The sequence below is a fragment of the Lactuca virosa genome, chromosome 3 (assembly GCF_052849685.1).
Source record: "Lactuca virosa cultivar CGN04683 chromosome 3, Lactuca_virosa_CGN04683_v6, whole genome shotgun sequence".
NCBI classification, from domain to species: domain Eukaryota; kingdom Viridiplantae; phylum Streptophyta; class Magnoliopsida; order Asterales; family Asteraceae; genus Lactuca; species Lactuca virosa.
Genome location: NC_136428.1, coordinates 250,296,412 through 250,323,510, shown reverse-complemented (window position 1 = coordinate 250,323,510; position 27,099 = coordinate 250,296,412).

The following is a 27,099-nucleotide window of genomic DNA, read 5'->3' as shown; positions in this document are numbered from 1 at the left end:
GTCATATATCATTTAGATTCTATGGACTTAGAATGTGTGATTCCGCCTCATTTCCTGTTCCTTGTTTGGTTGTGGGCTGAAGGCGGGGTCACTCATCCGAATGCCCTTGAAATCTTAATGATATACAACTAGTTTACACCAAGCGATTATAAAAGATCTGGTAGCACTTATATTGCAAATTTCATCACAAATTGTTGAAGCATTCGTAACACTAGTACTCGCTAACTACATTATAAAATATTCATAGTAGTAATACCAAGGATAAAACGGGGAGCATAAAGGCACACATAGAATACACTATCATTCCAAAACAACAACTCCTTTTAAATCGACTTAGCTCAAGTTACAATAAGAAATTCCAAGGTCGTCATTTAACATCAGGCGGATTGGTCCCCACCATATCAATTTCTTGTACTATGAAAAGTTCCCCCATCTTTTCTCTAAATTCTTGAAGTCCCAGTCAAAACACTAATTTCGGGACGAAATTCTTTCTAACGGGGGGATGATGTGACAACCGTCAATTTCCGGTCAAGTCAAAGTCAAATAAAGTCAACAAGTCAAACTGGTCAACTCATCTAACCCTTGTATATTAGGGTTTCCATTATGTTTCTTATTGTACAACTCGCAATCTTAATACAAAGTGTCACTTAGAGTTTTCACATGTTCGGAAATTCTAAACCCTAATAAGGGCAAGTGATGAAAATACTCGATAAAACATTATTCCATACCCCTCGGGGGCGTATAACATTCATAACGAGACTTAACGGGAGTTACGAACCTTGCGTTGCGAAGCCAAACACTCAAAGAGGTTGCAAACGAAATCTCTCTCAATCTCTTTTAACTTTTTATAATCTTTTGGGGCATCCCGACACTTAACTTGGTGAAAAACCGTTCGAAACGGGAAGATACCTTGAAAAATAACCTATTAGGGCCGAAGCCTCTCTAGAACCGAAACTCTCTATAGGGGCCGAAAGTACTAGGGGCGAACTGCTGAGGACCGAAACTGATGAAGACCGAAGATGTTGGACCGAACCCGAAGCTTTGAACCGAACCCAAAACTGGAGCACCCGAACCCGAACCTCGGAGGACCGAACCTGACCTTCACCTTCGCTCCCTCCCTTCCTTCGCCTTCGGTCCAAGCTGCTAAGGACCGAACTTCGGCCCCAATCCGAGAAGCTTCTCTGTAAGCCCTTTTCCACCCGGTTTTCGACCACGACTTCGTTTTAAGCCCGTTTTTTATTATTTTAACATGGAATTTTCACCCAAACTTATATTTTGACATATAAGACCCGATATATTCGTAAATTAAGCACATTTTTAGGGAAATCTTTATTTAATAATAAAATCTAGTGGGTGAGATATTTAGGTGGAGTGTTGACTTATCCTTTGGGCAAGGACAGAAGTTACCTCCCATACCCAGTCACCATTCACCCATACCTAGTCAATCATTGTCCTTTTTACACTCATTTCCAGCCATAATCTTGATCAAAGGCTAGAAGGATCCTTATCTCTCCTCCCATTTCACTCACTTTTCACCAAAAAGCAAAACCCATTCTCTCTCATTTCCTCTCACCAAGAATTCGAGACTCGAGGCTGATCTTGAGCTCTTCAAACACCTTTGGTAAGTAAATATTTTCCCACACTTTATTTCCTTACACTCCTTCACTCAAATCATGAGTTCCTTACACAAATATCATCATATTTCCTTACACTCCTTCACTAAAGTCAAAGGTCAAAATCAACAGCCCGAGTTGACCCAACTCGCCGAGTTGTCCTTTAACTCGTCGAGTTTCTTCATTAATCTGCAAAGTCGGGAAGAAACCGATCCAACTCGCCGAGTTTATCAATAAACTCGCCGAGTTCGTCAGAAACCCAATATCTTAATCCATTAAGCCGGCATTTTCGAAACTAAGAACTTCACAACTCAAATCTCAACCAAAAGGGCATCTATAAGGGTAAAGTTTCCAACTTTACCCCTAGGAACCATCAAAATGGGTTTAAAACCCAAACCCTAGGCTTAAAAGGTTGAGGGCTTAATCATTAAGAACTTAATCACCAAAGGCATAGCCCCAAACTGCAGATCTGGCCCTTAAAGCTGAATAGCCACGTAAAGTTTCCAACTTTACACTCATGCATGACTAGGAGAGGCTCAAATACTCCAAAAGAGGCCATAAGAAGGACCTAATGAATGCATGCAGCCCTCAATGATGGATTTTAAGCACTACAACATTTCTATGGTGTACATGCAACCCTAATGCTTTGGATCTAAGTTTTTCTCTATTGAACATGCAAATACAAACTCCAAAGCAATAACCCTAAGACTAGCATACACAATTTCAAAATTGACATATAAATTAGAGTTTGATGATTACCTTACTTGTTATGTAGCAATAACAAGAACACCTTCAATATCCTTGACCTTTGAAAGCTTAGTGCCCCAAGTGCTGCAACTCTAATGGAGTCACAAACACTCAATGCAAAGGATGAAGGAGAGATGCTAGAAATCATCCACCTTAGGGTTTCTTAAAGCTTAGGGTCGATTTCATCATATATGAGGGTCTTTATATAGCTGTGGCTACTAGGGTTTTCAGGTGGAAACCCTAATACCTTACTTAGGCACCAAGCAGCCCATGGACCCCCTCTTTAGAGCCCTTGGATGAAATCTATAGGGCTTCACCCTTAGGATTTCGTCTACTCCACTCTGTGGAGTCCATCAGCCCATTTTGCAACTATCAATGATTTGCAAAACCAATCCCTCAATTATTAATCAGTTCCTTTAATCCCAAAATTAATACTAGATTAGTTTCTGATTAATTACCAATTAATAATATGATTTCCAAATAATACATTAATCTTGTACTATATTAATAAAATTATTCTGGGTACCAATTTATTATTCATATAATAAATCCTACTCTCTCTCTCTCTCTCTCTCTCTCCACTTGTCATCCTATCAAGTTGCATGAGTGAAGGCAACCCAAAAGGACCATGTTCATAATCAAATCAAGTACATACCAAATATAGTTATGGGCTTAGACACCTAATCCAATAGTCTCCCACTTGGATAAGTCTAATAACTATTATTGCAAGTACGACTTCAGAATCTTATCAGCAATCGTAGCTTTCAAAAGCCGATGTTGAACTCTGATCTTATCAGTAACGCACCCTTTAGATAAGTGATCAAATATTCCTCCATTCTTCAAGATATCGTATGGACACGAGACATGGATTATAATCATTCTCTCCGTCCAAGGTATATTTCACAATTTCCGATTTATGACGACTGACTAATTGAACAAATCAAATTAGTCCAGGCTTGGCCAAGCGCTTCATGTGTCATCTCAAAATCATCGAGGGGACCACAAATATCGCTTTTATCCCCATAGGGTAAAAGGAACGGATAAACTTTGACTCATATGCTTGTACTATTTACTCATCAAATCACACACAACAATACGTTTTATAAGACCAAGTTACTGATGCGTTTACATATTATCAATGCGCAACCGACTTGTAAACAACAATTATATGTCTCGGTTGCAAGAATATAAGATATTATCGTCTCACAATCACTCGTGATAAAATCCATGAAGTGATTCATATGAGCGTGGGTTTAATTCAATACTCAAATTCCTATTTCAGGAGTACTCATGAACAATGCAGCAAACTTGTGCTATGTCTAAGCACTTAGACAATCTACAGTCGGATTCATGACAGTCTTACCTCATTACTTACTTCCAAAGTATGACTGACTGTGGATGTTTGAATAACCTAGTTATTCGGGAAGTAAAACATGCGAAGTCAAACACAAGAATAATCTAATTTAATATGGTCTCAAGACTTTTGAATATAAATAAAACACTCATTATTTAATCACCATACTAACTAGACCTTACTCATTGTATACTGTTTCGACTAATCAACTCAATACTTAAATTAAAACAATAGTTATCCCATGCTCCAAGCATGCACACTATGTTTACCTATGGTCCTTACTTTGTGAAATAGATCATTTGATCACATTGCCAATGATTCTCATTTCACAATTCCAAATCCTTATCATAAGTGTAAGAATACCAAATTCTTCCACAATTAGAATGTGATATATTTTAAGCTATCATGCAATGATCATTTTGTAATGTCTAGGCACCAAAGTCACAAAGACTTTGCCAATTACAAAACATTACATTGGAGATTGTTACAAGACAATTCCATAGATACGAAGTCTCATATTCAAAGTACATTCATTTGAACATACTTCTTGCATAAAGTTTCTACACATAGATTCTTAATATCCAACTCCCATTATGAAAACATTTCCATATTTTCCATATGACAATTCATTCTTAATAGAATCCCATCTATTCATAATTATGTCAATATGGTCCATCCATTACTATACTTCCAACTGCCCACAAGCGACCAATCCTTAGCGAACCTCAGATCGTCCTTGACAGTTGTTTAATTACTTTAGTCATATCCGGTTCTGGTCCTTTTTCCCCCTTAATGCCCTAGGCATTTGGAAAATTAGAACAAACGAATATTATAACATATGCCATCGATCCTATACCCGAAGCATATGAGATACGATTCATAATAAAGATATGATACTTTACCAATGTCTCGTTATAATATTTCCATATATGGAATTTCCAATGTTGAACATTTCAACTTGCTATTCATATATGCTCATGTCTAAGTTTGATTAATACTTCAATCTTAACTTTTAGATTCGAAATAAAGTATAAGTATCCTCTCCCTTACTATAGCAAAACAACATGTCAAACTCTACAACTTTGCAAATCAAAACTTTGTTTCCTATAAATACCATTGCTAACTTGCAACACCTATCATAATGATTATGCTCCCACTAGCAAAATAATTATGTCTTTACTACCATAACACTTATGCTCCCACTAGCTTTGACATGTACCCAAAAATCAGCCAGACTTCTAGAAATCAATACTTATTGACTTTCTTACCAAAGTTCAGATTTCTGATACAAGATGCTTCGATAAGACTTTATCTAGGCTTCTCGAACTCATACACCTTTCCTTGGATAGCTCATATGTGTGTCTAAACTATTTCAGAACTTACAACAGTAAGTCCTGAATGTTCAGACTATTTTCCATTTCTCACAATTCGAACTATGAATATGTATGCCGTAATCATAATCGAATTTGAGAATGCATTTAACACAACTACTATCTCTTTAAATCTACTTAGTGAAAGTGTTTCCTCACAATCCTTTTATGAAGCAGAGAGAAACCTTTGTCACTTAGATTTTATGATGTATGTATTCCTATCCATGTGAATTTTTCATAACCATAATCATAAGACAAGGTTTGTGACAAATCCAAACTCATATGGACTGAACTTGTTCAATCTTAATTTCTTGCCACTTAGTAGTACAGGGCCTACCATTGCTTCCAGGTTGTTGAGCAGCTCACCTATACTGGTCAATGTACTTTCATTGATTAAGGTGCTTTGCCTTGTGTAATCAAATGAGAACTCATAAAACTCACATGCATAGTCAACATGAATGGACACATAAACAAGAATGTGTCAACACGATACGTTGTTAACCTCAGGTCATGTGCTAGTGATGAACAATAGGTTTATTCTTGATTAGTTCTTGAAACTTTTCAAGACCTTTAATACTCCCACTAACCTCTTGACATACAAGATTCTCTGTCAAGAAATGTTCCTCGACAAATAAATATTCAAGTGTTAGTACGGATTCTTATCAAGAAAAACACTTCATATAATTGGTCTTAGTTGGTCTTTGTCTTATCCAAGACATCACAACTACCAATTTCAAATGTGAAAGAGTAAGAAACATATATAATCCATATTTTATGAGGTGTTATAAACCTACTTTAGATATGTCACTCAAGGCGCAATCTTGGAGTAACTAAGAGTATAATTCTCAAACTCGACTTTTGAACGAAGTATGACTCACCCTTTTTTATTTAACCATTTCAACAATTCCCGATACCTCTCCTTAGTCATACAAATGCACTAAGGTGTCCTTAGAGGATCAATTGTGATATGGTTCCATAATCATTTGGATGATCATAAAACACGATACTAAAGTACTCTCCTTTCCTTTCAGATTGGAGAAACTTTCATCTTTTTGCCTAATTGATTCTTCTTATTCGTTCTACTTTACTTTGAAACTTTTCAAGGTATTAGAATTACACTTAATCCTGTAAGTATAACCATATTTACTAAACTTGTAGTAAATCATGACGAATAGTCTCATTGTCCTCTGTGGTGGATCTGAACAGTTCCACATCAATGCGTACTTGATCCATTAGTCCTTCACTTGACTCACATACATATGTGAACAAGGAATTAGTCTTAATTTTTCCAAAGATGAAGGTTCTCATTCATCACACAATACAAGTCGCATGCTTCCAAGTTTCTGTCCAATTGAAACTTGGGTGATGAGAATCCTTCCTTATTTGGTAAGTTATGACATTACTACAAGAATCAAATTCATTTCCAACATTGTTAATAATATATAAACACCAATTTTCACTAATTCCATTGCAAGGATAATATAAAATAAGACAAAATCAAAATTTTCTTTATTTATAAAAATGCGAAAAACTTGTCCTTACAATGCAAATTTATATGAAAACTATGTTACTAAATATTCCTAAGCAATCTATTATAACTCCTAAGCAGCAACTCAAAAATCTCATCATCGAACCATGCGATCAAAATTCATCTCTTCGCGACCAGACTTAGCTCACTCTTCCTTTAAGCTTCCTTTCTTTTCTTCGATCCTACAAAACATCAAAATGCAATCTTATCACATCATGTATTAAGAATCTTATAAATAGGAACTTAACAGAGTTAGATAGTGGACTTACCTGAAGTAGAGTCATACATTTTGACTTTACCATCTTTGCGATCCTTCAGGTAGATACGACAGCTTCGCATCCAGTGCCCATTCTCTTGGCAATAGAAACAAACAGACTCTTTCGGAATGGTGCATGGAATTATCTCAGACTCAGCCTTTCTTTATGATCAAACTTTTTGACCATGGCCAATTTCTCTCCCTTAGGAGAAGAAACCATTTCTTGACTATCACCTTGGTCCATGGAAATTTGGGATGTAGATCTTCCATTCAAATTTGCTTGAACAGTTCGCCAAATCATTATTGATTCAACAACAATTAGCAAATATGTAAGATCAATAAGGGTCACGTCGTGATCTGTCATATAGTAGTCATTAACGAACTGACCATACGACTCAGGAAGTGACTGACGAATCAAGTCAACAACAAACTTCCTTGGGAAAACGACACCTAACATTCCCAGCCTGTCAATATGCAACTTCATCTCCAAGACGTGAGCACATATAGACTTTCCATCTTCGTGTTTGCTTGCCAATAGGGCTTGAGTGACCTTGAACTTTTCAAGTCGATGGAAACGTGGGCCAAGGAGAATAACTGGAGGAGGTGGAGGAAGAGAAGTTCCACTAAAGCACGAAAAAGGGATTGATCTTTCACCTCGATCGTCACGTGGAATATCATCTTCATGAGGAAAACTTTTTCCAAAAGGATAAGAAGAACCACAGTTGTCAGAACTAGACATCTACAAGGGATAAATTCAAGTTAGTTGATTTAATCCTTAGCATATCACCCAAACGAAATACTAAGGCTAGGACCCAACACAATAATTCATAATTCAGAAGTGGGATGCCGTAATCCAATTGTAAACTATTTGTCAGTAGGTAAATGACGAAACCAATTCCACCACGAAAATGAAATTTTAAACAAATTAGGTTTTTATATGAAATTCCTAGATCGTTTGAGATTCATGGAACTTTTCAATGGCATGTTTAATCTCAATTATTCCCTTCAAGTTTGTGACTGGGATACCGAGGATCACAAACAAGGTGTGAATAACCATGCGAATTAGCTTGGTACTCTCGAATTCATATATCACCTAATCAATGTGCCAGTTAACCACACGCTCCATTGATCTATGATAATCTACGAGCTACCCATTGACATCCTTCAGTAGTCCCATATTAGTGTGCCGGTTAACCACACACGCTCCACTAACGACCAATAAGGTGCGATGTGCAATTTCATGGGTTAGCATCTAATTCACATTTTTCCTAAAGTAACTAAGATTGAGAATTTATAAAAGGTTTAGTTACTTTGTATTTTCATTATACTTTTAATGAGAGCTTAGTGTCCTATCCTACCCGTTTGGCTAACGACCCTCCACTAGTCAAGAGTGCGGTGGGTAAGAGTGGATACCCAATGGCGGTCATTTTACAGGCCGCTTCCTTAAACACCCCTTATAGACCAGCTTCGTGAATGAGGCCTAGTAACGGCAAAACTAACTTATTCTTATACATATATATAAATTAACCTCTTAATGTTATAATACTATAAGGGTGTATTTTAAACTTTTAAAATACTAAGTGGTTTAATCTTTTAAATAAATTAAACTTTTAATTTAATTAAACTTAAACCTATCTATGGAATTATTAATTGTTCTTTAATTAAAGCACTTAATTAATAAATTAATAAAATCCATGAGGGTATATTTTTTAAACTATTAAAAATACCAAGGTTCTAAATTTAAGATTTCAAAATTAAAACTATTTAATCAAATTTTAAATTACAAAACCATGAGGGTGTATTTCTAAACTATTTAAAATACTAGGGTTTAACTATTTAAATTACCAAAACTCAAAACTTTTTATTTCAAATTCAAACTATAAACCACAAGGGTGCAATTTGAAACTTTTCAAAATCTAGGTTAAATATTAAATCAAAATAATCATATCATTATCTAAATTTAACCAAATCTATTATTTTGATAAGGATATCATATTACGATTCAAGAAATTAAAATTTAGGCAGTAAACATGAATTTTCGTAATTATCCTAGTCAAAAACGGAACTGAAAATCGAAATTTTAGCTGACTGACGAGTCAACTCGTCGAGTCCACTATGGAACTCGTCGAGTTCATGCAACTCATCGAGTTCAACAGTCAGACAGCACAAATTTTTGATTTCTTGCTCTTTTGGCAGTCCACTCTTGCACCAATTCAATTGAAAAACATCCTAGGCTCTGATACCACCGATGGGTTTTGAGCACTACAACATTCCTATGGTGTACATGCAACCCTAATGCTTTGGATCTAAGTTTTTCTCTATTGAACATGCAAATACAAACTCCAAAGCAATAAACCTAAGACTAGCATACACAATTTCGAAATTGAAATATAAATTAGAGTTTGATGATTACCTTACTTGTTATGTAGCAATAACAAGAACACCTTGAATATCCTTGACCTTTGAAAGCTTAGCGCCCCAAGTGTTGCACCTCTAATGGAGTCACAAACACTCAATGCAAAGGATGAAGGAGAGATGCTAGAAATCATCCACCTTAGGGTTTCTTAAATCTTAGGGCCGATTTCATCATATATGAGGGTCTTTATATAGCTGTGGTTACTAGGGTTTTCAGGTGGAAACCCTAATACCTTACTTAGGCACCAAGCAACCCATGGACCCCCTCTTTAGAGCCATTGGACGGAATCTATAGGGCTTCACCCTTAGGATTTCGTCCACTCCACTTTATGGAGTCCATCAGCCCATTTTGTAACTATCAATGATTTGCAAAACTAGTCCCTCAATTATTAATCAGTTCCTTTAATCCTAAAATTAATACTAGATTAATTTCTGATTAATTACCAATTAATAATATGATTTCCAAATAGTACATTAATCTTGTAATATATTAATAAAATCATTCTGAGTACCAATTTATTATTCATATAATAAATCCTACTCTCTCTCTCTCTCTCTCTCTCTCTCTCTCTCTCTCCACTTGTCATCTTGTCAAGTTGCATGAGTGAAGGCAACCCAAAAGCACCATGCTCATAATCAAATGAAGTACATACCAAATATAGTTATGGGCTTAGACACCTAATCCAACACTCATGACCATAAAGTTGTCACCTTTATGCCAAAAGAGCTCATGAAGATTCAAATCTGAAAGAATAAACACTTGGGACGTCCTACACCCCCATCATCCACCCAAACATGGCTAAAAACATACAATCTAACCCAATAAGAGATCTAAGAAACGATTAAGCAAGGTGAGAACTTGATACCTCAAAAAACTTGACAAATGAGCTAGAGATTATGGATCCAAAACTTCTTCTTCAAGCCAAGCCACTCCAAATTCCTTAGGTCCTTCAACATGCACCAAAAATGAACACTTAAGGATCTCCCCAAGCTCACACACTCAAGAATGGAAGGAAATGCTCGATGTTACGATTTATGGACAGAGGAGGTTGGTAAGGAGGCCAACCAAGGGACTTAAGGCCTTTAAATAGGGTGCAAAACCCTAAAAAATAGGGTTTCCTTCCCAGCGGCCAACTTGCCGAGTTGACTCATTAAACTTTGCGGCCAAAAACCATTCGACACGCCGAGTTGAGGCTTCCAACTCGCCGAGTCTTCCAAGAAAATATAAATAATTGGAAAATAAATTCATACCAGAGACTAGGCGTTGCAGTATGGCTATCATAAGGACCTTTACCACTAAGAAGAATCCCGGTAGGGAATATTATGCTTGCCCAAAAATGGTATTGTATTGTCAATTTTTTTTGTATTTTTCAATTGTAACCCTAAATGTGGTAATTGATGGTAGTATGTGCTAATTGATGGTAGTGAAAGTTGTATTCTTTTATGGGTTGCTGAGGCTGAAAGTAAAGGACATGGTGTTGAAATCGAAAATCAAACCTTGAAGGAGGTGGTAATCTAAAATTGGAACCTGAAGATTTGCTTAATTCTCAGTTAGGTTTTGTTTTTTGGCATGATTGTTTACAAGTTGTAATATGATGTACCTTAGTGATGAAGTTGTTATATAGCAATGGGTATTTTGTAAAAGTTGTGATATTGTACTGAACTTGTTATGGAGAAATGAAAACGGTATTTTGTGTTTTACAATGGTTGAAGATAAGTGTATTTCACAATGGTTGTCAAACTTTAAATAACATCAAAATTATAAACAAAACAAACCATAACAATTTAAACATTGCATAACATAAAAACAAAACCATTATATAAGAGTTTTACATAACATTTAAAAAAAAGCATTACATAAGAGTTTAACCAACTGCAATTGTTGTGGTGATACCAAACATAAAACATTTCATAATAGTTTAACTAAAACAACATAACAACCCATAATAGTGTAACTAAAATAAAAGCATCACATGGCATAAGAGTTTACAATACAACCTTTCCTTTCCATTTCCCTTGTCCCTTCTTCTTCCCAGATGCACCACCAACAGTTGGTAAGTGACCTTTGAGAAACCTGGCATTATGTACTTTGATATTTCATTTGGCACATGTAACTGATTTTTGTGTTCTAGAAACTCTATTTTGATCAATTCCTCATTTTTCGAAGCTTACTTCCTTCTTTTCTTTTTTGGTCTCCCTATTGTACCACAATGTTTTAGAGGCAACAAGGTAGTTGGGCAAGTTGACTTCATCTACATCCTCCTACCATTGATTGGATGCACTTTAAAAAAGTACGTGTTCCTCCATGTTGCTAGCCAATAGCATTCGTGAACAAAGATTTGTAGAATGTTAATTGCAACATTATTTTTCCTTATATCCCAAATTGCAGATACAACATGTTTGCACGGCACTCCAGTTAGTTCCTACTTCTTGCATGAACAAATTTGTTGACCCATATCAACTACATACTAGTCTTGCCAAGGTTCACTAATTTGGTAATTCCCATTTCAACAAAATGTTGCTATATACTCTTCTGCCTCATCCTTGATCTTTTGCAATATCTTGGTAGTTGTTGGAGTCAAAGGTCATGTTGATTTTCTAATTCCATTTTCAACATTCACAATATTTTTTATTATGTACTCCCTGATGAACTCTAAGCAATTGATAATTAATACATCATGTCCTTTTGCTAATTTGTTATTAAAGGACTCACATATGTTGTTTAACACAACATCACAATGTGCTCTCACTGTAAAACATTTATATATATATATATATATATATATATATATATATATATATATATATATATATATATATATAAGTTTGGTCAAATAATAGAATATATAAGAATAGTCAAACAATAACATGGTCAAACCTGTAAAGTGAGAACGTGCCTATTATTGAGGTGATATTTTGTAACATCCCGTTAATTTTCTATCTTGTAAAGCCAATCAGTTCAATCAAAAGTCAGACTTGTTTCTGTTAACTTTTAACTTTGTTAAGGGTTTGTTTGAGAGTTCTAAGCCTAGTACACTCAAGGATTGTGTGTTAGGAAGTATTAACTTGAGATCATTGAGTTGCAATTGAGCCGGAAACACCTTCACAAGGAGTTCACGACCGCAAACTAGGGTTCACGGCCGTGAACCCATGTTGGTCGTGAACCCCTCTTCATACATATGGTGTTCCTTCATTATTTCTTCATTTCTCACATCTTCAAGTCTAGAACTCTCAAAACTCTCTCAAGTATCATCAAGAACACTCTCCTTTCTCTTCAAAATCGTAAGTGATTCATCCATATTAACTTGATATCCTTCTTATTCACAAGAAACTCTTTGGTTTCATCCATGAATTCAACACTTTTGGTTTAGATCTTCAAATCATCATCTTTTTCACCAAGAACACCAAGAACACACACTTGTTCTTGGGCCGTAAACTCCCTAAAGACTTCCAAAACGTGAGTATCTCTTCTATCATATTGTTATACATTAGAAACACTTGATTCCAACTATGAAACAAACACCCAAATGCATGATCTTCAGGAGTTCACGGCCGTGAACCCTCATCCATGGTCGTAAACCCTTCATAGGATCTTGATGTGATTAGTAAACCCTTCATAGGATCTTGATGTGGCCGTAAACCCTTCATAGGATCTTGATGTGGCCGTAAACCCTTCATGAGAACAAGTCTTGGCCGTAAACACTTCATGCGTGTGGCCGTAAACACCTCTATGGCCGTAAACACTTATAGTGTGGCCGTGAACACCCTTTCATAAAACACATGTGATTGTAACACTTCATTACAAGTGTTTCCTCGCACCTAAGGTTGTTTACCTTACATGATTAGTTGTTATAAACACTAATTATACACATATATGTTTCATTATATGCTTAATAGGATCTGTTTGTGATCAAGACTTCACTTGACATTCTTAGCATCCTATATCGATTTATCATTCGAATCACTCACTACAGGTGAGTTCATACCCCTGTATTTTCATAGTTTTTACGGTTTTAAGGGGGGGGGGGATACAAGTCTAACACAAAGAATTTGTGTTATAAACAAATGGTTTCAAAATATCTTATCAAAATGGATTTTAGTTATCATCAAATCAAATGGTTTCAAAGATTGTGTTAAAATGACATCAAGTCACCAAAAGTATTTCAAAATATTCAAATTTCTTTTAAATGATTTTATAAACTTATATTTTTCCCCAGAAATCATATATATATATATATATATATATATATATATATATATATATATATATATATATATATATATATATATATAAGGTTTAAAAGGCTTAAGACTGATAACTCACTTTGGTACCTTTTCCATGTTTGGATGTGGGCTTATAGTATCGGTTATTTGTCTGAATGTCATTTAAACTTTACTTATATATATATATATATATATATATATATATATATATATATATATATATATATATATATATATATATAAAAGTTATTTCATTCAGTTCAAATACCCTTGTAACATGTTGAGCAAGGGGTTGCATTCATGAACAGTTAGTATCAATTCAGAAAGTACATATAAATTATAATAGGTATAATTTATGATTCATAGAACATTAATTCACGATTCAGGTATACTAAAGTACACTGTTTTACAAGAACAAAGGTTTGATTCAAAACTAATCAGGAGTATACATCTTTCACATACTAATACATGGGCATAGTATCATTCATTCATTTCAGAAGGATTGATTTTTCATAACTATTATACATGTAACGTCTATATGCTTTTTATGAGTCATTTGATTCAGGTTGTTTAGTTCATTTAAACAACATAGTTAACGTCCTGACATTATAACCAGAATCTCTAGTCGGGGATCGAAACAATGTGTGTATAGATCTATATTGGGATTGACAACCCCGCACTCAGACTGTTAGCTACAGTCAGGCATACACGCCTACGAGTGACAGTTGTTATACACAGTTTTTGACGCCTTCAAAGCGTTGGGTCAGGCCATATAGTCTCATTATGGTTATAATAACTCATTAAAAAGATATTAACAATAAGTTAGTATATAATTAACTAGACATAAGTACATTTTCAAAGTACTAGTTTACAAGAAACAATTTACAGTATTACATTACAGTTTACAATAACAGCTGGTGGAACCAGGCACACTCATAGTTACAAGTTTTACATAAAGGAATACAAATACAGAACATTGGTTTACAAACAGAACAGTTTTATGAGATTAACACTACTCTTCATATATAGTAGAAAATATAGGATTTTTTGGAACAATTTACATATTCAAGAAACAGAAAACATTCATTCAAACATAAACACTTATGCACTCACTCAACTTTATGTTGATACTCTCTTTTCAAATTACTTGTATTCTCAGGGAATCAGTAGACACTCCCGAAACGTTTGAGAAGATGGAGCTATTTTGAGTCATGTCTTCTTCTTTTGTATAACTATTTTGGTTTCAATATACAATGATTGAACACATGTAAATACTTATACTTTTTAAATACAATGGGTGTTTGTACTTTGATTACTATGATGCATGTGTTGTGATACTACAAATAAAGTCATCCACCCCTAGACGTTTCCGTCGTCTGGTTTGGGGGTGTGACAGATTGGTATCAGAGCATTGTTTATAGTGAACTCAGTATATCAATCCATTAAAGATATACAAACTATAAATACATTGGTTCGAAGAGCTCTGACTACATGTATACTTTTTAAAAAATTTAAGTATTTTTACAAGAGGTATACTAACACTCATACCTACAAGTACAGTATCACAGTCATAAGAACTTAAAAGTATTTGGATGTTGGACACTGCAGTCAAACCTGGGCAGTTATGTAATTATATCTGGGATTAATATAGCCTGATCAACTATATTGATTTGAGATATGACCAACATGTGTTTGGGAGTGATGGTAGTGTTGCGGCATGTCTAAAACTTACCAACCATACATATACAGAAGAACTGTAGAACAGAACATAAAGATCAAAATACTATAGGAGTATTTTAGGCACTATATACTAATAACAAACATGTGAAAACAAAAGAACCGTTGTTAGTAGAACTATAAATATTAAGGGTATATTACAGTTACATATAATTTAAGTTATATAGACTTAGAATATGTGATCTAGCTTCATTTCTTGTTCCTTGTTTGGTTGTGGATTTAGAGCCGGGTCATTTAATCAAAGGTCGATTATACCCAAGTTATATATAATTAGTATACACTTTTTAGTTATAGTAATACCCAAAATAAGTCATACAAAATACATTACTTGTTAACTGTAAGTGTCTCTCATAGAAACTTGTATTTGCAACCTATCGTTACTAATTATATTCTATATCTCTTATCCCTATTCTCGCTTAGATATCAATGGTTGGATTTCATCTACCCGGAGACCCGTACTTCCCCAATCAGGAAAATGGAGGATGGCTTGAGGATGAGCCAGAAGAGAATCATGAAATCCCCTTAGATATCCTTGACCTTGAATATCCTTGAACTTTGAAAGATTAGTGCCCCAAGTGTTGCACCTCTAATGGAGTCACAAACACTCAATGCAAAGGATGAAGGAGAGATGATAGAAATCATCCACCTTATGGTTTCTTAAAGCTTAGGGCCGATTTCATCATATATGAGGGTCTTTATATAGATTATAGAGCTCCAAGCACGCTAGACAGTGTATGAAAGACACCTGCTTGATGTGGAGCGTCATCTGGCCGAATTAAGGGTTCATCCGAGTGGTGACCTTCACCAGTAGGAGATGCTCTACTCATATTTTCTTTTGGTTTAAGAAATAGATTATACTCTACTCGCCCTCTGTTTACTCTTTTGGTTATAGTTAAGTGTGCGGATATGCTCTAGTGTTATTTTTCATGTCCTTCAGTACGAACGCGAAAATTTCATTTTCGGTAGGTCGGTTTGGTGTCGATGTTTTCCCAGTACTTTGGTATATTGTAGACCTGCTCTAAGGTTAAGTTTTCATAAACTCTATGTAATTAATATACCAGTTCAATCGACATGCATTTTCATACTCCTTGAAAAATAACCACTCAATTTCAAATTATCTTGTTGCAAGTTGTACTTGTAGTAGACTTCTATTTCCAATTCCTTACAAGATTCATATTGAACTAAGTGTTTTAGTTCAGAGATATCATATTCATGTTCACTCTTGATATCTTACCATCTTTTCATCTTTTAACGTTTATAGTAAAAGATGCCTCCACGGAGAAACCCAAGGCGTGTCAATGTTAATGAAGCGCCAACACCACCTCCACCACCACCTCCTCAATTCGACGCTGCCATGTTTCAGGAGGCAATCACGGCAGCTGTTGCATCTGCTATGTCTCATATAAACACCCCTGGTGCAAGTGGATCAGGAGTTGGTGCGCATCCCTCCAACCACGGTGAGGGTCACAGGCACTCACGAGAGTGTACCTATAAGGATTTCTCGAAAGCCAAACCCAGGACCTTTAACGGGACTGGAGGAGTGATGGCGTTAAGACAATGGATTGAGAAGACAGAGGCAATTTTCGAAAGCTACTCCTGTCCGGAGAGTAGCAAGGTTAAATTCGCTGTTTGTACCTTTGCTGATAGATCCCTAATATGGTGGAACAGCCATGTTAAGTCACTGACCCTGGTAGTGGCTAACTCTATAAGTTGGGAGAACTTGAAGACCATGCTGAAGTGGGAGTACTGTCCGTGAGGGGAAATTTTGAAACTTAAGCAAGAGCTCTGGGGTCTTACTATGGTTGGTTCAAACATAACAACCTACACAAATCGATTTTGTGACTTAGCAATACTTTGTCCAAAAATGGTTGCTCTGGAGAGCAAAAAGATTGAGAGGTACATCTGGGGGCTATTGCCCCAGATTCAGTCAAGTGTCATTGCTTCCAGGCCTGTTACCTTTGACAGTGCCAAAGAGCTGGCACAGTCGCTCATTGACCATGGGGCTCGTCAAAACTCTGTGGTTGCTACTCCAGAACAGCCCAAGGGAAACAACAACAACAACAATAACAACAACAACAGCAAGAAGAAAGGTTGGAATAAGAGGAAGGGCAAATCTTCTCCGGAACCTTCAAAGAAGCAACAATTAGTGGCAGTCCATGCTGCTACTGTACCTGTTGCTGTCCCTGCTAACCCTGCACCAGCTAAGCCTTATGCTGGTAATCTCCCCAAATGCAACAAGTGTAATTTTCACCACAATGGAAATTACCGGGAAATGCAGTTTCGTAACTGCAACAGAAAAGGGCATACTGCCCGATTCTGTAGATCACCACCCCAACTAATTAACCAAGTACCTGCCGCTGGAGTAGGTCAAGCATGCTATCAATGCGGTGATGTGGGGCATTTCAAGAGAGATTGTCTAAAAGATGGAAATGCCGGTGGAGTTGGGAGAATTCTAGCTTTGGGTCACGAAGAAGTGGTGGCAGACCCTACGGTGGTCACGGGTATGTTCCTTCTCAACAATACTTATGCATGCATTCTATTTGATTGTGGTGCTGAGAAGAGCTTCGTGAGCCATAATTTCAAACACCTGCTAAATCAAAACTCCCAACCACTAAAAGAAACTTTCACAATCAAAATGGCTAGCGGGAAATCCGAATACACCAACGATATATACATAGGATGTACCCTTACCTTGAATAACTTTTCATTCCCAATAGACCTTATGCCGGTCTCTATCAAAAGTTCCGACGTCATAATATGTATGGATTGGTTGTGCTCTAACCATGCCGACATCCTATGCTATGAAAGAGTCGTTCGCCTGAACTTGCCAACTAACGAAACTCTTTTCGTCTATGGCGACAAACCCGGAATGAACCTTCAAATCATTTCTTGCATCAAGGCACAGAAGTACCTTCGCAAAGAGTACTGTGCTTTCTTGGCTCACGTGGTAGAAAAAAAGCAAGAAGTGAAAGACATCGCGAGCATTCCTGAGGCCTGCAACTTTCCCGACATATTTTCCGACGATCTTCCAGGAGTGCCTCCCGAACGACAAGTCGAATTCAGAATCGACTTAATCCCTGAGGCTACCCCTGTAGCCAAATCCCCCTATCGTCTTGCACCTTCTGAGATGCATGAATTATCCATCCAACTTAACAAACTCCTAAGCAAAGGTTTCATAAGATCAAGCTTCTCATCCTGGGGAGCACCGGTCTTGTTCGTGAAGAAGAAGGATGGATCATTCCGTATGTGCATAGACTACCGCGAGCTGAATAAACTTACTATCAATAATCGATATCCTCTGCCTCGCATTGACGATCTGTTCGACCAACTTCAAGGTGCGAGCTACTTCTCGAAAATAGGCTTAAGATCCGGGTATCACCAGTTACAGATTTTGGAGGAGGACATTCCCAAAACCGGGTTCCGAACTCGCTATGGTCATTACGAGTGTGTAGTGATGCCATTCGGATTGACGAATGCACCTGCAGTGTTCATGGATTTAATGAACAGAGTGTGCCATCCGTTTCTGGACAAATTCGTCAGAGTCTTCATTGACGACATCCTTATCTACTCAAGAAGTGAAGAAGAGCATGGCCAACATCTTCGTCAAGTCTTGCAAACACTGAGAACATAGAAGTTATATGTGAAGTTCTCAAAGTGCGAGTTTTGGATCAGGAAGGTTGATTTCCTAGGTCACGTGGTCAGTACAGAAGGAATACACGTGGACCCTTCCAAAATCAAGGCAATCGAGAACTGGCCAGCACCCAAAACACCTACACAAATCCGTCAATTCTTAGGTCTCGCTAGCTACTATCATAGATTCATCCAGAATTTCTCCCGAGTTGCTAAACCTCTTACCACCCTGACGCAAAAGGGTGTAACTTTTAGCTGGGGAGAGAAACAAGAAACAGCGTTCCAAACGCTGAAGCGAGCTCTGTGCAGCGCACCAATCCTGTCTCTTCCTAAAGGGACAGAGGATTTTGTAGTGTACTGTGATGCTTCTAATCAAGGGCTTGGATGTGTTCTTATGCAAAGAGGAAAGGTTATATCCTACGCCTCAAGATAGCTAAAGACACATAAGGTCAACTATACAACACATGATCTTGAGCTAGGAGCAGTGGTATTTGCTCTGAAGATCTGAAGACATTATTTATATGGCGCAAAATGCACAATATTCACGGACCATAGAAGTGTCCAACATATCTTCAATCAGAAAGAGCTGAACATGAGACAACGACGGTGGGTGGAGCTACTGAATGACTACGAATGTGAGATTCTTTATCACCCTGGTAAAGCCAACGTAGTAGCTGGCGCCCTTAGCAGAAAAGAATTCTCAGGACGCCGAGTAAAGTCGTTGACCATGACAATCCATTCACATCTGTCCATGAAGATCAGAGAGGCTCAACTCGAGGCCTTGATACCCGAAAACGTGGCAGGTGAAGCCCTGAGAGGAATGGATAAGAACTTCAAAGTCAGGGATGATGGAGTCTATTATTTCATGAACCGGATCTGGACACCAAAGTTCGGTGGTTACAGAGACGTGGTTATGAATGAAGCACACAAAACCCGATAATCCATTCATCCAGGTTCAGAAAAAATGTACCTGGACCTCAAGAAACTTTACTTGTGGCCTAACATGAAGGCCAAAATCGCTACCTTTATGGGTAAGTGTTTTACTTGTGCCAAAGTTAAGGTAGAGTACTAGAAACCTTCAGGTTTATTGCAACAACCTGAAATCCCTGAATGGAAGTGGGAGCGGATTACAATGGATTTCATAACTAAGTTACCCAAGACATCGGGTGGTTATGATACTATTTGGGTGATCGTCGATAGATTGACCAAATCCACACACTTCTTGCCAATAAAAGAAACCGATAAGATGGAGAAGCTAACAAGAACTTACCTCAAGGAGATTGTTAGACTGCATGGTGTGCCAATATCTATTATTTCAGACCAAGATAGTAGATTCACCTCTCGTTTCTGGTAGTCTTTACAAAACTCTCTGGGAACTACGCTAGACATGAGTACAGCCAACCATCCACAAACCGACGGACAAAGTGAGAGGACGATTCAAACTCTAGAAGATATGTTGAGAGCTTGCGTGATAGACTTTGGAAAGGCATGGGATACTCATTTACCCCTTGTCGAATTCTCTTACAACAACAGTTATCACACTAGCATAAAGGCTGCTCCTTTTGAATCCCTCTATGGCCGCAAGTGCAGATCACCTCTGTGCTGGGCTGAAGTGGGTGACACGCAGCTACGTAGAGGTCAAGTTCCTGAAAGTACTCTCACTGTTCCGGAAATCATTTGTGAAACCACGGAGAAAATCGTACAAATCCGGGAGCGACATAAAGCTTCTAGAGATAGACAAAAGAGCTACGCTGACAAAAGGAGAAAACCTTTGGAATTCCAGGTAGGTGACCGCGTCTTATTGAAGGTCTCACCCTGGAAGGGCATGATACGTTTTGGAAAGCGTGACAAGCTGAATCCAAGGTACATAGGACCATTCGAGATTCTTGCTAGAATCGGTCCAGTAGCTTACAAACTCCGACTACCCCAAGAACTAAGTAACATACATCCTACTTTCCACGTCTCTAACTTGAAAAAGTGTTTATCCGACGAGACTCTTGTGATCCCACTCGACGAGATCGAATTTAACGAGAATCTCAACTTCGTGGAAGAACCCGTAGAAATCTTAGACAGGGAAGTAAAGAGAACCAAACAAAGTCGTATCCCGATAGTGAATGTTCGTTGGAATGCAAAACAGGGACCAGAATTCACTTGGTAGCGGGAGGATCAAATGCAACAGAAGTATCCACATCTTTTTCCCTAGTCTTTCTGTATCTCTCTAATCCAAATTTCGGGACGAAATTCTCTCTAACAAGGGAATAATGTAACATCCCATTATTTTTTCTATCTTGTAAAGCCAATCAGTTCAATCAAAAGTCAGACTTGTTTCTGTTAACTTTTAGCATTGTTCAGGGTCTGTTTGAGAGTTCTAAGCCTAGTACACTCAAGGATTGTATGTTAGGAAGTATTAACTTGAGATCATTGAGTTGCAATTGAGCCGGAAACACCTTCACAAGCAGTTCACGGCCGCAAACTAGGGTTCACGGCCATGAACCCATGTTGGCCGTGAACCCCTCTTCATATATATGGTGTTCCTTTATTATTTCTTCATTTCTCACATCTTCAAGTCTAGAACTCTCAAAACTCTCTCAAGTATCATCAAGAACACTCTCTTTTCTCTTCAAAATCGTAAGTGATTCATCCATATTAACCTGATATCCTTCTTATTCACAAGAAACTCTTTGATTTCATCCATGAATTCAACACTTTTGGTTTAGATCTTCAAATCATCATCTTTTTCACCAAGAACACACACTTGTTCTTGGGCCGTAAACTCCCTAAAGACTTCCAAAACGTGAGTATCTCTTCTATCATCTTGTTATACATTAGAAACACTTGATTCTAACCATGAAACAAACACCCAAATGCATGATCTTCAAGAGTTCACGGCCGTGAACCCTTCATCCATGGACGTAAACCCTTCATAGGATCTTGATGTAGCTGTAAACCCTTCATAGGATCTTGATGTGGCCGTAAACCCTTCATGAGAACAAGTCTTGGCCATAAACACTTCAAGTGTGTGGCCGTAAACACCTCTATGGCCGTAAACACTTATAGTGTGGCCGTGAACACCCTTTCATCAATCACATGTGATTGTAACACTTCATTTCAAGTGTTTTCTAGCACATAAGGTTGTTTACCTTACATGATTAGTTGTTATAAACACTAATTATACACATATATGCTTCATTATATGCTTAATAGGATCCGTTTGTGCTCAAGACTTCACTTGACATTCTTAGCACCCTATATTGATCTATCATTCGAATCACTCATATAGGTGAGTTCATACCCCCGTATTTTCATAGTATTTACTGTTTTAAGGGGGGGGGGGATACAAGTCTAACACAAAGAATTTGTGTTATAAACAAATGGTTTCAAAATATCTTATCAAAATGGATTTTAGTTATCATCAAATCAAATGGTTTCAAAGATTGTGTTAAAATGACATCAAGTCACCAAAAGTATTTCAAAATATTTAAACTTCTTTTAAATGATTTTATAAACTTATATTTTTCCCCAGAAATCATATATATATATATATATATATATATATATATATATATATATGTATATATATATATATATATATATATATATATAAATAAGGTTTAAAAGGCTTAAGACTCATAACTCACTTTGGTACCTTTTCCTTGTTTGGATGTGGGCTTATAGTATCAGTTATTTGTCTGAATGTTATTTAAACTTTACTTATATATATTTGTATATGTATATAAATATAAAAGTTATTTCATTCAGTTCAAATACCCTTGTAACATGTTGAGCAAGGGGTTACATTCATGAACAGTTAGTATAAATTCAGAAAGTACATATAAATTATAATAGGTATAATTTATGATTCATAGAACATTAATTCACGATTCAAGTATACTAAAGTACACTGTTTTACAAGAAAAAAGGTTTGATTCAAAACTAATCAAGAGTATACATGTTTCATATACTCATACAGGGGCATACTATCAATCGTTCATTTCAGAATGATTGGGTTTTCATAACTATTATACATGTAACGTCTATATGCTTTTTATGAGTCATTTGATTCAGGTTGTTTAGTTCATTTAAACAACATAGTTAAAGTCCTGACATTATAACCAGAATCTCTAGTCGGGGATCGAAACAATGTGTGTATAGATATATATTGGGATTGACAACCCCCCACTCAGACTGCTAGCTACAGTCAGGCATACACGCCTACGAGTGACAGTTGTTATCAACAGTTTTTGACGCCTTCAAAGCGTTGGGTCAGGCCATCTAGTCTCAGTATGGTTATAATAACTCATTAAAAAGATATTAACAATACGTTAGTGTATAATTAACTAAACATAAGTACATTTTCAAAGTACTAGTTTACAAGATACAATTTACAGTATTACATTACAGTTTACAATAACAGCTGGTGGAACCAGGCACACTTACAGTTACAAGTTTTACATAAAGGAATACAAATACAAAACATTGGTTTACAAACGGAACGGTTTTATGAGATTAAAACTACTTTTCATATACAACAAAAAATATTGGATTTTCTAGAACAGTTTAGATATTCAAGAACCAGAAAACATTCATTCAAACATAAATACTTATGCACTCACTCAACTTTATGTTGTTATTCTTTTTTCAAATTACTTGTATTCTCAGGGAATCAGTAGACACTCCCCGAACTTTTGAGAAGATGGAGCTATTTTGAGTCATGTCTTCTTCTTTTGTATAACTATTTTGGTTTCAATATACAATAATTGAACACATGTAAATACTTATACTTTTTAAATACAATGGTTTTTTGTACTTTGATTACTATGACGCATGTGATGTGATACTACAAATGAAGTCATCCACCCCCAGACGTTTCCGCCGTCTGGTTTGGGGGTGTGACATATTTGTTTAAGCCACTCAAAACAGTCTTTGTTAAGTTTTCTGACTTCTTCCATTCCTTTCTGAAACTCTTGCACATTACATGTCATAGCACAATTCCAAAGAAGATCCTTGAACTCAACCCCTCTCCAACGTAACTTCATATTGTCGTATATGTAGTGAAGACAATAACGGTGCCCTACACAAGGAAGAAAATTCTACAATGGCAGGCAACAAACCCTACAAGAAAATACCTTTTGTTAGTTATAATGTTGATGAGTTTTGATACAAAATATAAGGTAGTTTTTCATAAAAACCGGCAACAAAAGCTTTAAAAATAACAAGTTTATTTTTGAGTATATAACAAAACCAAACCATCTAGGATCCATTTATAGAGGTTAGAAAGATATTAAAAACAACCATAAATTTTTTAGAATGAAATCCTTTGGAGCCTTTGAACCCACTTGGTTTTGGGGTGTTGATGAAGATAGAAAAATCAAAGAGTATGATTTTCTCTACAAGTATCTACCATCAAGATTAAGGCACTTGGAATGCCAGTTCCTTATTGTATTCTTGAGTGTCTCAAGCCTTTAAGTACTTAAATCAAATAAGCACTAAAGGAGACAAATCAAGGGAGATTGCAATCACCAAAATAGCTTCAAAGAGAGAGAGAAAGAGAGAGAGAGAGAGAGATGATGATGGGAAGAAAGATGGTTTTCGCCACCATATAGAAGAGAGGAAAACTAGCTGGAAAATGCAAACACATGCATAATTTTTATACTACCGTGCAAGACATACCTTTAGATTAAAATAACATAAACTATTGGTAGCCTTTTAGAAGCATGGGGGACAAAGGAGGGAGGTTGACAAGCAACCTCCCATGCCTTGTAATTTTCATCCATGTCTTCAAATAACACAAAAATTGTGTAGCTAGTTTATTAACCATGGTATACAAACTCACTAATTTGATCATGGTTAACCAAAGTGTCGAAAACTTTGTACATGACTTATTTTATCATACCAAATGAATATATGATATAATAAACTCATTAATAATGATATTAATAATAGGTATACAAAATGTGCCAACTTGATAAAGGTGTGACCCTATAGAACCATATATTATTAGCAATATCACTCAATAATGATTCTTGGGCATATACATTCAACAATCTCCCACTTGCACAAGAATCATTACAGCGAAAGGTTAACAATGGTGTCATTAAGTTGTATTCCAATCTTCACTGTGAAACAATTTGAGCAAGTCAAAAGTTTCAACAATAACGAATAAAAGTCGTTAGTGAACTTAACTAAGTATCTATCATCAAATATATTCATGGATTGAAAAGATTACATACATCACTTATGTATAATTCTTTATCAAGCCTTTTTTCCTTTTGTTGCTAATAGATATAGACACTTGCAAATGATCTTCTCATATAAATAAGATTCACATATATCAAATGAATCAAGCTCATTTGCCTTCAAAAATTCCATCCTTTTGAAGTTGATATATGTGTTTCATATTTTTATAGTTATGATGATAATGACATAGATAAGTTTAAATCAAATATCATTTGATTGTTTAGGTGTTATGATCAGAACTATCCATTTAATGAAAGCTTGTAGATTTACTTCATAAATAACATTATGCGAAAGTATTCTTAACACATAATACACCATTTCAGATCATGAATATAAACATCCATTAAACGATAAGTAAATCTAAATTTATTCATAACTTTCAACTGTTACATGTTCCTATAAGAATAGGTACAAAATATCTATTTTTTTAAAAATATACTAAAACAACACTTGTTATATCTTCAGCGCGAAATACCATTCGTCTGTAATCTATTGATTATTTCTTCCAAAACATAAGCACATATTATCAATTATTAGTATCACATGCATTATAAAATACTTAAGTGAATGATGGAAAAATAAATATCAGTTTCTCTTTAAGTGTCCAGTTTCTTCCACAATAGAAACAACACTAATCATTTGATCTTTCTTGATTTATGGGTTTATGCAGTATTTCCCTTGACTGAACTATAGGTCTATTTGAGTACACAATTTCTTAGACTTCCTTTATTCAATGTTTGAATAGACTCGAAGCACTTTCTACTGTTCTGATTGAATATCTGCTTTACTTGATGAGACATCTAATATGTTTCACAATTATCATAGACTTTCTGCAAGTCAAGGTTAATTACTCAAGTATAATGTGAGACACATCAATATCATCACAATAATACTTCCATCAAAGCATCGTGATCAGACTGACTGACTTACAGAGGTTATTCACGTATGGGATCTTTCAGTATATATAATTTCTATTATCCTTTAACAAAGAACCTCAAGGTATTATACCAGTTATAGAAATTATGACCATCAAATGTTACTATCTCTTAAACTTAACAAGTGAGAGATTTTGCAAAGGCGTAAGAGTATTAGCAGTTATTTACAGAATTTAACAAAATTTCATTTAGTATTTGTAATATTAAGTTTATAAAATTAATACCTTTTATTGTTTCTAAAACATTAATTTACTAAAGTCTAGGATCCAAGTAACGAAACAAGTAAATGGCAGGTGACCCTTTATCCCATCCACTTAATCAAACTCCGTAGGTAGCGATTACCAATTGCATAACATATGTAACTCCTAGATAATAGGATTCTAAACAACTATTGCTTAATTTGACATGTCTGATACCATCTATGCCTCAGACCTCTCATGCTTAGGTGTGACACCAGTCAAATTTAGGTCAAAAATAAATTGATCAATAATCATGATTGGGATGATCCAAGTGGTAGAAATCGTAACAAGGTTTCCAAAAATATAAAGACCACTGAAAATCCGAGTTATAACGAAGAAGTTATGACCAATCGAAAATCCGCGACAAAACCGACAAAACACTGTTCAGTGTAAAAAGTGAATTTTCGATAAAAATTCTTTTTAGCCTTAACAATCTAAATGAAAGTTGTAGAATATATTAAACCGAGAACGTTCATAAAAAAACGTAAAAATCTGACCTCGTATGAGGAAGTTATGATTTTTCTAAGTTTCGGTTTAGCAGTAGACAACTAAAAATTCGAAATATAAATCGATCGATAAATAGCCGACACAACTTAAGCGAGAATCTAAGGTATCGTCAAAAGTAGTACAACGGTAAAAAGACAGACGAAAACGGACGTCGGATGAAGAAGTTATGAATTTTTAACGGATTTCCTGTCCCGGTCTGTTAAAAATAATAATATTAAAAATAAAGTCAAAACTAGCCGACGAAGTCTAAACGAAAGTCGTAGAGTATAAATTTACCTACGTGTGCATATAAAGAATGCCAAAAACG